General features: G+C 44.2%; 1 pseudogene; it reads left to right on the top strand.

The window, feature by feature from the left end:
- Positions 1–1596: 1596 nt before the first annotated feature.
- On the top strand, positions 1597–1711 carry LOC132654497 (U6 spliceosomal RNA; annotated as a pseudogene).
- The last annotated feature ends 7688 nt before the right edge of the window (positions 1712–9399 follow it).

The raw sequence follows: 9399 nt of genomic DNA, 5'->3' as shown, positions 1-9399 counted from the left end.
TTCTCCTTCTCCTATGTTGCTGAGTTCAATGTCACCTCACATGGTTTCATATTTGTCACAGAATCTTGCATTATTTTACCTATGGGGTATAGCAGCAGACCCTTATTTTCCATACTGAGGATATTTCGAGATGTGTCTTTTCTAGGTCTCATGGCCCTCTGCAGTGGGTACATGGTGGCTCTCTTGTGCAGACACAAGAAACAGGCTAGGCGCCTTCACAGAACCGGCCTTTCTGCAAAAGTGTCCCCACTGCAAAGGGCCACCAGGACCATCCTGCTGGTCATGAACTTCTTCGTCCTGATGTACTGTTTGGACTGCATCATATCTGCCTCAAGACTGATGCAGGACAGTGACCCAGTCCACCACAGTATCCACATGATGGTCTCCAATGGCTACGCCACCGTCAGCCCCTTGCTGTTCATTGGCACTGAGAAACGAATTGCTTGCTTCTTATGATCCTTGGTGGGGAGGACAGCACATGCTTAACGAGTAATTGAAGGACGAGTGCACTTAAGGAGCCAACTGACAGATGCTCGCTGACAGATGGTGAATCCCAGGCTAGTGTTCATGCTCCTCCAGAAAACTGAACAAATGACTCCTGCTTTGTTAAACTGCTTCCATTGAAATGTGGGTTACAACACCTGTGGAAATTTGAGCCAAATGTCTTCATGCGCATTTCTGCTTGGTGTCAGCAGGGGCCACCTGTTACACATCACAGATTAGGGTGCTCTGTGCACTCATCAAGAAGCTACACTGTGTAGCACTTTTTAATAAGCCAATCACCTTAACACTTTGTATTTTACCTAATTAAATATGGATGCATTATCACAAAATCGCATATCATTCATCAACAGTTCTTTCATAGTTATGGAAAAATAATTGATTCAAAGTCTCAGATGCTTGCTTGTTTATATTAACAGCACTTAACCACAGCCACGATGGAAATAACTCTCTGTCCGTAAGCAGATGAATGTACCAACCACGTGTGGCCTTTATATATCATGGACTATTACTCAGCTTAAACAGGAAGGAAAGCCACCTGTAGGTGTAGGTCCACCACAGAGGAACACATACTTCCCGTGACATGTCAGTCACAGAATGACAAGCTTCTGTATATCTAGGGGTGGAACTGAGAGTACTGTACTGTAATTTTTCAAGAAAGGAAAATGCAATGGTGTTTGCCAGGGGTTGAGGAATGGCACAGTGGAGAATTCTTAATTGGTGTAGAATGACCATTCAGAAAAAGAAGAAAAAACAGTAATCTTCTGAAACCCAATGAGAGGCTGGAGGGGTGGAGGGGTCTGGGCTGGGTAGGGGTGAGGTAACAGTGCTTTCTGCACAAGCATAAAGACTGAATTTGAATCTTCAACACCTATGTAAAAGCCATGCAGGGTGTGAGTTCTTATAGCCTCCAGCACTGAGGGGAGGGGAAGGGCTGAGGTGCAGAGGTGCCCTAAAGCTTTATGTGGCACACTGATCCCTTGCTCTCTCCCCCAGCCTGCATAAACATCACAGACTGCTGTCTGGGTAGTGATTGTCCTTTACTCCCCGTTTCTTGGCAGGAAATATGATCTTTTCCACAAAGTAAAACTTCTTGTGCTTGCTTCGGCAGCACATATACTAAAATTGGAACACTGGAACGATACAGAGAAGATTAGCATGGCCCCTGCGCAAGGATGACATGCAAATTCGTGAAGTGTTCCATATTTAAAAAAAAAAAAAACTTCTCCCCATAGTGATATAGTTTCCAATCTCCCTGTCCCACCTGCCCCAATAAACCATCCTACCACACACCATCACACTAAAATTGACCAAGGAGGACACCATCATACCAGACACCATCATATGAGACACCATCACAACAAAAGAGATCAAGGAGGACACCATGACTGAAGAGACCAAGGAGGAAGTGAACGAGGGAAACACCATCATACCAGACACCATCATACAAGATACCATCACAACAAAAGAGATCAAGGAGGATACCATCATAACTGAAGAGACCAAGGAGGAAGAGAACGAGGGCGACAACATCAGACCTGGCCAGCCTCAGGACGCAGGCACAGCTCTCCCTCAAAAAGAGACCGAGGACAACATCACACTTGGCCAGCCTCAGGACACTGGCACAGCTTCCCCCCACAACCAGCGTCAACGCTGGAAGCGGGTGAAGAAGACAATCATGAACGGCCTCAGACATCTGTGCTGCTGCTGCCTGCCACCTGCTAAGACAAAGGCCGCCTCATATAAGAACATGACTCCAATGAAAAGGGACCTTGGAGCCACCCTCAGCACCAGGTGAGTGCATTACTTCACTTCATTTTATTCACTTTTCCTTCTGTCCTTTGTAACTAATCTCTCCCTAGTGCTATAGTTTCCAGTCTGCCTGTTCTACCTGCCCCAAGATGGGTTCCCATGTTGAGAACTGAGGCCTACAAGCAGCCTGATGGGAATTCTTTAGAAAGAGCCTCCTGCCATCCTTTTGCAAGTGCCCTGCACCCACAAACATGCCAATCCCATCACAGGTTACATTGCTTGAGTCCTCAGACCCAACTCAGAACAAAGCCTGGAAAACTCAGTCTTGGAGTGACTGCAGTGGTAGCTGTGCCCTCTCTTGACACCAATTCTGCCCTAGTTACTCACCTCTTGCATATCTATTCTTGTTCCTTCAAGGCGACCATTCACATTGGATCCCACACTCACCACCACATGCCACACTGTGGAGATGTGATAGGTGTCCTGACAAGTCTAACTAGAGACTCTTGGAGGAGCAACCCACTGTGTCCCTGTGTCATGGCAGCCTCAAGCCCCTACCTCGTGTATGTACCAGCTAGACAGATCTTAAGGCTGCTTCCATTTCTTCAAGTCTCTGCCCTTTGCATATTCTTGCACAGTTAATCAGCCTTGCACAGCCTTTGGGGAGAGTTCTGGGAAGCCTTATCTTTCCATCCTAGTATCACAGTGGTAAGACTTCATCTCTTGTGTTCTTTCTCCCTAGACTGTATAGTATAAATGATTTATAAAATCTTTATACTATAGTATAAAATGATCTTTATATAACTTATATTATTATAAAGATTTATAAATGATTTACACTATAGTATAAAGATCATTTAAATGACCTCTATATAAATTATAATATAAAGATTTATAAATCATTTATACTATAGTATACAATAAATGATAGTATAGGATAAATTATAGTATAGTATAAGTGATTTATAAATCATTTATACTTTAGTATACTATAAAGGATAGTAAAGTATAAATGGTAGTATAGTATAAATGATGCTATATATAGTATAAATGATAGTATAGTATAAATGATAATATATATACTATAAAGGATAGTATAGTATAAATGATACTATATATAGTATACATGGTATAATTTATACTATACTATCCTTTATATTATACGATCATTTAAATGATAGTATAGTACAAATGATACTATATATAGTATAAATGATATAATTTATACATATACTATAAAGTATAATATAAGTAAAGTATAAATGGTAGTATAGTATAAATGATACTAAATATAGTATAAATGATATCATTTATACTATACTATCATTTAGAGTATACTATAGTATAAATGATTTATAAATCTTTATAGTATAAATTATATAGGGATCATTTAAATGATCTTTATACTATAGTATAAATGATTTATAAATCTTTATAATAGTATGTTATATAAAGATCATTTTATACTATAGTATAAAGATTTTATAAAGCATTTAAAGTATAAAGTTTTATAAATCATTTATAGCATAAAGATTTTATAAATCATTTATAGTATAAAGTTTTATAAATCATTTATAGTATAAAGATTTATAGTATAATAGGCAAAGAATTGCTTCATCTTACTAGATATATATGTAGGTTCATTATCAGTCTTAATTTGTGAAGGTATCCCCAAAATTTCCATTATTTCCAATAACTGTGTAATTACACTTAAAGCAGTTGCCCTTTGAAACCCTGGGTATACACCTATGGTACGGTGTACATACCTTTGTTTTCCAAATTCTGCAGAATGAAACATATCCATCTGCCATATTTCACTTTTTTCGTATCCCTAGGCTTACTTCCAGCATGCAGTCGAGTGTGGTTATACAGAGGACATGTGGGACATTTTTTATTATTTCTTTGCTTGTTGCTCAATTTATAGAAAAAAAATTATCTTTTACTTTTAACATCGTGTCTTTCATGAAATGTTGAGGTGTTGTAATTGATCAGTTTCCTCATTTGCTTGTACCAATGGACCTGGAAAGCCTGTATGAGACCGAATCTGCGTGATATATAATGGAGGGTTTCTACTTTTGTTAAGCCTTTTGCAGTTGCATGAATAATAAAGTTAATTCTAAACCATCAGGAATAAAGTCAGCAGTTTCTATATGACAAACAACTCATTCTACATATTGAGAGCCAGCAATTATATTAAGATTCAGGGAAATCTACTAATACCATAAGGATTACATACAATTTTGATTTTTGAATCGATTTTTGAACTGAACTATATGGTCTTTTGATCACCTGGCTTTTATGTGTGTGTGGGTGTGGGTGTGTGTGTGTGTGTGTGTGTGTCTGTGTTGTAAATCTTTAATCTCTCACTTGGGAGACAGAGAAAGGTGGCTGTCTGAGTGAGATAAGCCTGGTATACAGAGTAAACGACAGGACAGCCAGGGCTACACAGAGAAAGCCTGTCTTGAAAAACAAGAAAACAAAAAACGGTGACCATCAAAAAGCCGCAGTTTTCCATCTGTAAAATGGGGACACAGTGATTGTAGGATTCTTAGCAAGAATGCAATCCTTAAGGCTCCAATATCAACCATGGTGGTCAGCACACTGGAGGGTTGCAAAGCCATTGCAAAGGCTTTGGGATCCATTTTCTCTCATCAGGAAAACCAAAGGAGTTCAATAGTCTTAGCCTATTGCTTCACAGCCACCACCCTCTGCCTTCGGGTGAACCAGTTTAATCCTGGGAGGTTTTCCCAACTAGTCTTGGGGCTGTGTTCACAAATTCCACACCCAACAGTGTTCAGTTGGACTTAGCAGAGCATCCGGGTTTTCCTGCCCCTACCCTGAACCCCACAAACCCCAGAGCAAAATGACACTGGCAGTAGCTGAGCATGCGTTTTCCTCCCTGATTCCACTGAGACTGTGTTATTAGGATTTCACTGCTTATTCTAAAGAACAAGTTAATTTTCCATTTTTGCATCAAATATGGAAAGGAATTACCCACTCACTGAGCTTCGCATATTTGAACATAAACTGGGCTCTTACAGGAGGAAGAGGGTCACTGGCACCAAGGGAAAACTGGACAGAACTGACTGGCTGGCTCAGGTCCCTACTCCTTTAGCTACCTGCCTGTCCTGCTACCATGCCTTCCCTGTCCTTATGGGCAGAAACTGGGCGAATCAGTATGGTTGGTGCCCAAGCATGGCTAGGTCATTCCTTGCTCTGACATCATAAAGAGTCCTTGTGAGGAATGGTGGAACCTGGCCACATAGAGAACTCACTGGGACTGGGTTTGGTCCCATCAAGTGTGGCAGCCATTGGTTGCTAGACTGAATGGTTTGAGAGTTGGTGAATCACAGCATTGGCCAGCTCCCCTAGGACAACCAGACCTGTTGACCCTCAGCAGATTGAGTTTCCCTCTAACACTGTCAGTTTTGTGGCAATCGCCTCTATTTATTCATTCATTGGTTTCAGGCATGATTATGCTTACCGTTATATTCTTCATCTATCTCATGTTCACTTTGATTGTGTCTCGCTATCACAGTATTTATATCAACTACACAACACGAGTGATCGATCGCCCAGTGACACTTCCGTACATGTACATGGAGAACTTTGAATACATTCCCCTGATGACACTGCCTACTGCCCACCACTTCCAAGCCCCTCACTCTTTCCCTTTGCTGTTCAGCACCTTGCTTCCCAAGTACAAGTACGGGCCAAATGCCATGGACTCCTGTCCAGAGGACTGATGGACACACGGGATGGTCTCTTAAGGAAGGACACCAATGTGTCTCTGGGCTCTAGCACAAAGTCTCCTCCTAGCTGATTATCTCAGGATCTTCCTGGCAGGTCAAGAGGCATGAGTCCAACAAAGGGGCTAGAGACAAGCGTCAGCTCAGATCTTGTGATGGTGATTGTGGAACAGGGCAGCTGAAAAGGAATTCAGGGATAGAATAAGTGTAAGTCTAAAAGGAGCTTGTTCTTTGAGGAAGGATGGGACTTTCCTTGGTGAGACTTGCCATGCCCTGTCCCTCCAGCCTACTTCTGTCCTTCTCTCTGCCTGCAGCTGTACATTCATGGGTTATCTTCTGTTTTAAGGAGGGTGATTATGGCACCGAGCTAGGGTGTTATCAGGCACCGGAGGGGAGGGCAATAATGATTTTGAAGCAAAGAGTCGAGCCTGTGCTCTTGAGTTCTGCTGGTCCTACAGGTCAAAGAACATATTCAGGAACAAAAACCGCCTAGTGCTGGAATTATCTGCCCAGCACTGCACAGACCCCAAGCCCCAAAATAAGCACCTGTCTTTTTGGAGAAGCAGGGGACTTTTTATTGTCAAGGGCAGTCTACCCAAATTTCCAAGTCTAGGCTTGGATAAAACTCCTTCCTCCAACCTTAATCTGTTCATGTTTGGGGAAAGGCAGTGGGTAACAGAACCTTCATGGTCCAGCAACAAAGCCCTTCAGGTTCCTTTCTGTTTTGCCAAGGTATTGGTGATGAGAGGAGGGTCTATGGTCTGTGACTTCCAAAAATCTGATATCTGATTACAGAACTGGCAAGTTGCGCTTTGGTGCCCTTTGCTGAACGGTACCTGTGTCTCCCTTTCATTGTGTGATGGTTTAGTTGACTAGACTTGCTATCCAGTGCTCAAGTGAGTGATGCACGTTCTCTGAAGAATGAACACCCTTGTTGACCTCCTGTAAACTTCTACCCAGTTTCTCTGGCGTATGTCCCACAGGTTGGGTGGGTGCTGTGAGGTCCACTTAATGTGAAAAACTGATGACTTTTGGTGGGAGGTGACGGCAGCCTAGCTTCAGGAGCATGGAAATGGCTGATCAGCCCTCCACCCTCAAGCGTTGTTGTCACAAGCACTTGTGGCTAGGCCCTGTGTGTAACAGCAACCTTGAACTTTTGAAGCAGTTGGGAACCTAGGTCATGCAGAAAACAAAAGCAGTCCTTCCTCATCTTCTCTTTGCTATTGCTTTTGTATTTGTTGAGGCAGGGTCTCCTGTAGCACAGGCTGGCCTCAGCATCCCTGTGTGGCCAAAGAGGACTTGAGATGATCCTCCTGCCTCCACTTTTCTAGCTTTTCCAACTGCCAAGTGTTTATCCTTTATGAGACTTTCCTGACTTTCACCCCAACCTCTTGTCTAAGGTCCATCAGCTGACCCTTGAAGTACTCTCAGTCAGGGCACAGCTAGTTGTGTCATGTCTAGATGTAGAGTGTGTGTGTGTGTGTGTGTGTGTGTGTCCTCCTTAAGGTTTGGGTGCCAAAAGTCCCACAAAGAATCAAGTGTTTGAACATTGTTCCAAGCAGGTGGCACCACGTGGGGCAAACTGTGGACCTTGGACAGTGGGCTTAGCAGGAAGAGGTGGGCCTCTGGGCATCACTGTGGACAGACACTGGAGTGTAACCAGCTTTCTCAGGCCCCTACTGCCCCACTGCCCTAGACCAGCTTTCCCGTCCCTGAGGACAGAATGTGAGGGAACTGGTCCATTCCTTGCTCTGACATCACAAGGAGCCATTGTGACACCTATCCACTGAAGGCTCTGGCTGAGCCTGCTTCTTGTCTTACAGAACAGAAGCTCTTGGTTGGAGAGCAACTGGACTTCTGTGCCCGTGACAGACTATACTCGCAGTTTAGAAGCTGTTTTGACCACCATATAGTAAGTGCCTTCTGTTCTCTAACCTACAATATTTTATTATGTTTGTTTAATAAACATAAACTCTCCTTCTATTCCCTCCCTCACACACTCACACCATTCTCCACTCCTCTTGTCTTACAGAGCAGAAGTTCTTGTTAGAGAGTAACTGGACTTCTGCATCAGTGACAAGACATTCCTGGATTTTTGAAGATTTCAGACTACCGTAGAGTAAGTTTCATAAACATAAACTGTCCTCCTATTCCCTCCCTCACATGCCCTCACACCATTCCCCACTCCCATTCTCCTCAGAGAAAGGGAGGTCCCCCATGGGCACCAGCTCACCCTGGCACATCAAGTTGCCCAAAGGACTGCATGCATCCTCTCCCACTGACACCAGACAAGGCAGAGCAGCTAGGGCAAAGGAATCCAAAGGCAGGCAACAGAGGAAGAGACAGCCCTTGTTAGGGCACCAACATGAAGGACAATCTGCACCTCTGCTACATATGTGTAGGGGGCCAAGGTCCAGCCCAGACATCCCCCTTTGGTTGGTGATTCAGTCTCTGTGAGCTCCCATGGACCTGGTTTAGTTGACTCTGTGGGTCTTCTCGTGGTATCCTTGACCCCTCCAGCTCCCTCACTCCTTCCTCCCACTCTACCACAAGATTCCCCAAACTCCATCTAGTGTTTGGCTGTGGGTCTATGCATTTGTTTCCATTCACTGCTGGATGAAGCCTCTCAGAAGACAGTTATGCTAGGCTCCCATCTGCAAGCAGAGCACAGTATTATTAGTAGAGTCAACGGTTGCCTCTCTCTCCCCTAGGGTCGGTCTCAAGTTGGGTCAGTCATTGGTTGCCAGTTCCCTCCATCTCGGCTCCCTGTTTAATCCTGCACTTCCTGTAGGCGGGGCACACTTTGGGTTGAAGGCTTTGTGGGTGGGTGAGTTCCCTCCACTGGCCCCCTTGACTGGAAGTCCTGCATGGCTGCAGGAGGGGGCCACATCAGGCTCCATATCCCCTGCTGATAGGAGTCTCAGGTAGGGTCACCCCATAGACTCCTGAGAGCCACCCTCTCAGTTAATTCTTGGTGTACTCATTTTGACAACAGTGATTAGCCACCACAGCATCCTAACCTCAGCCCGAGGCCACTCTCCATTTTTCGTTCACCTGAGTCGAATGAGAAAGGAACTGATGTCCTTGATGAGTGTGTATGTGCTGAGCTTTGTATGCAGAGAGCCGCTAGAGAGCCAGGGAGCAGGGGAAAAGGGAAGCATGCTACCTGTGCCCTAAAGGATGGGCATGAGTGTCCACAGCGCACCTGAGGACAACCCTCTGGAGCCTGCTGCTTTAGATGGAAAATGTACCACAAAGAGTCACGTGTTTGAACACTGGGCCCTGGCATGTGGCACTGTGTGGGGAAGTGGGGTCTTACAGGAGGAAGAGGGTCACTGGCACCAAGGGAAAACTGGACAGAACTGGCTGGCTGGCTCAGGTCCCTACTCCTTCGGCT

The sequence above is a fragment of the Meriones unguiculatus genome, chromosome 5 (assembly GCF_030254825.1).
Source record: "Meriones unguiculatus strain TT.TT164.6M chromosome 5, Bangor_MerUng_6.1, whole genome shotgun sequence".
Taxonomy (NCBI): Eukaryota; Metazoa; Chordata; class Mammalia; order Rodentia; family Muridae; genus Meriones; species Meriones unguiculatus.
Note: the sequence above shows the minus strand (reverse complement) of the source record. Positions and strands in the feature narration are given on the sequence as shown.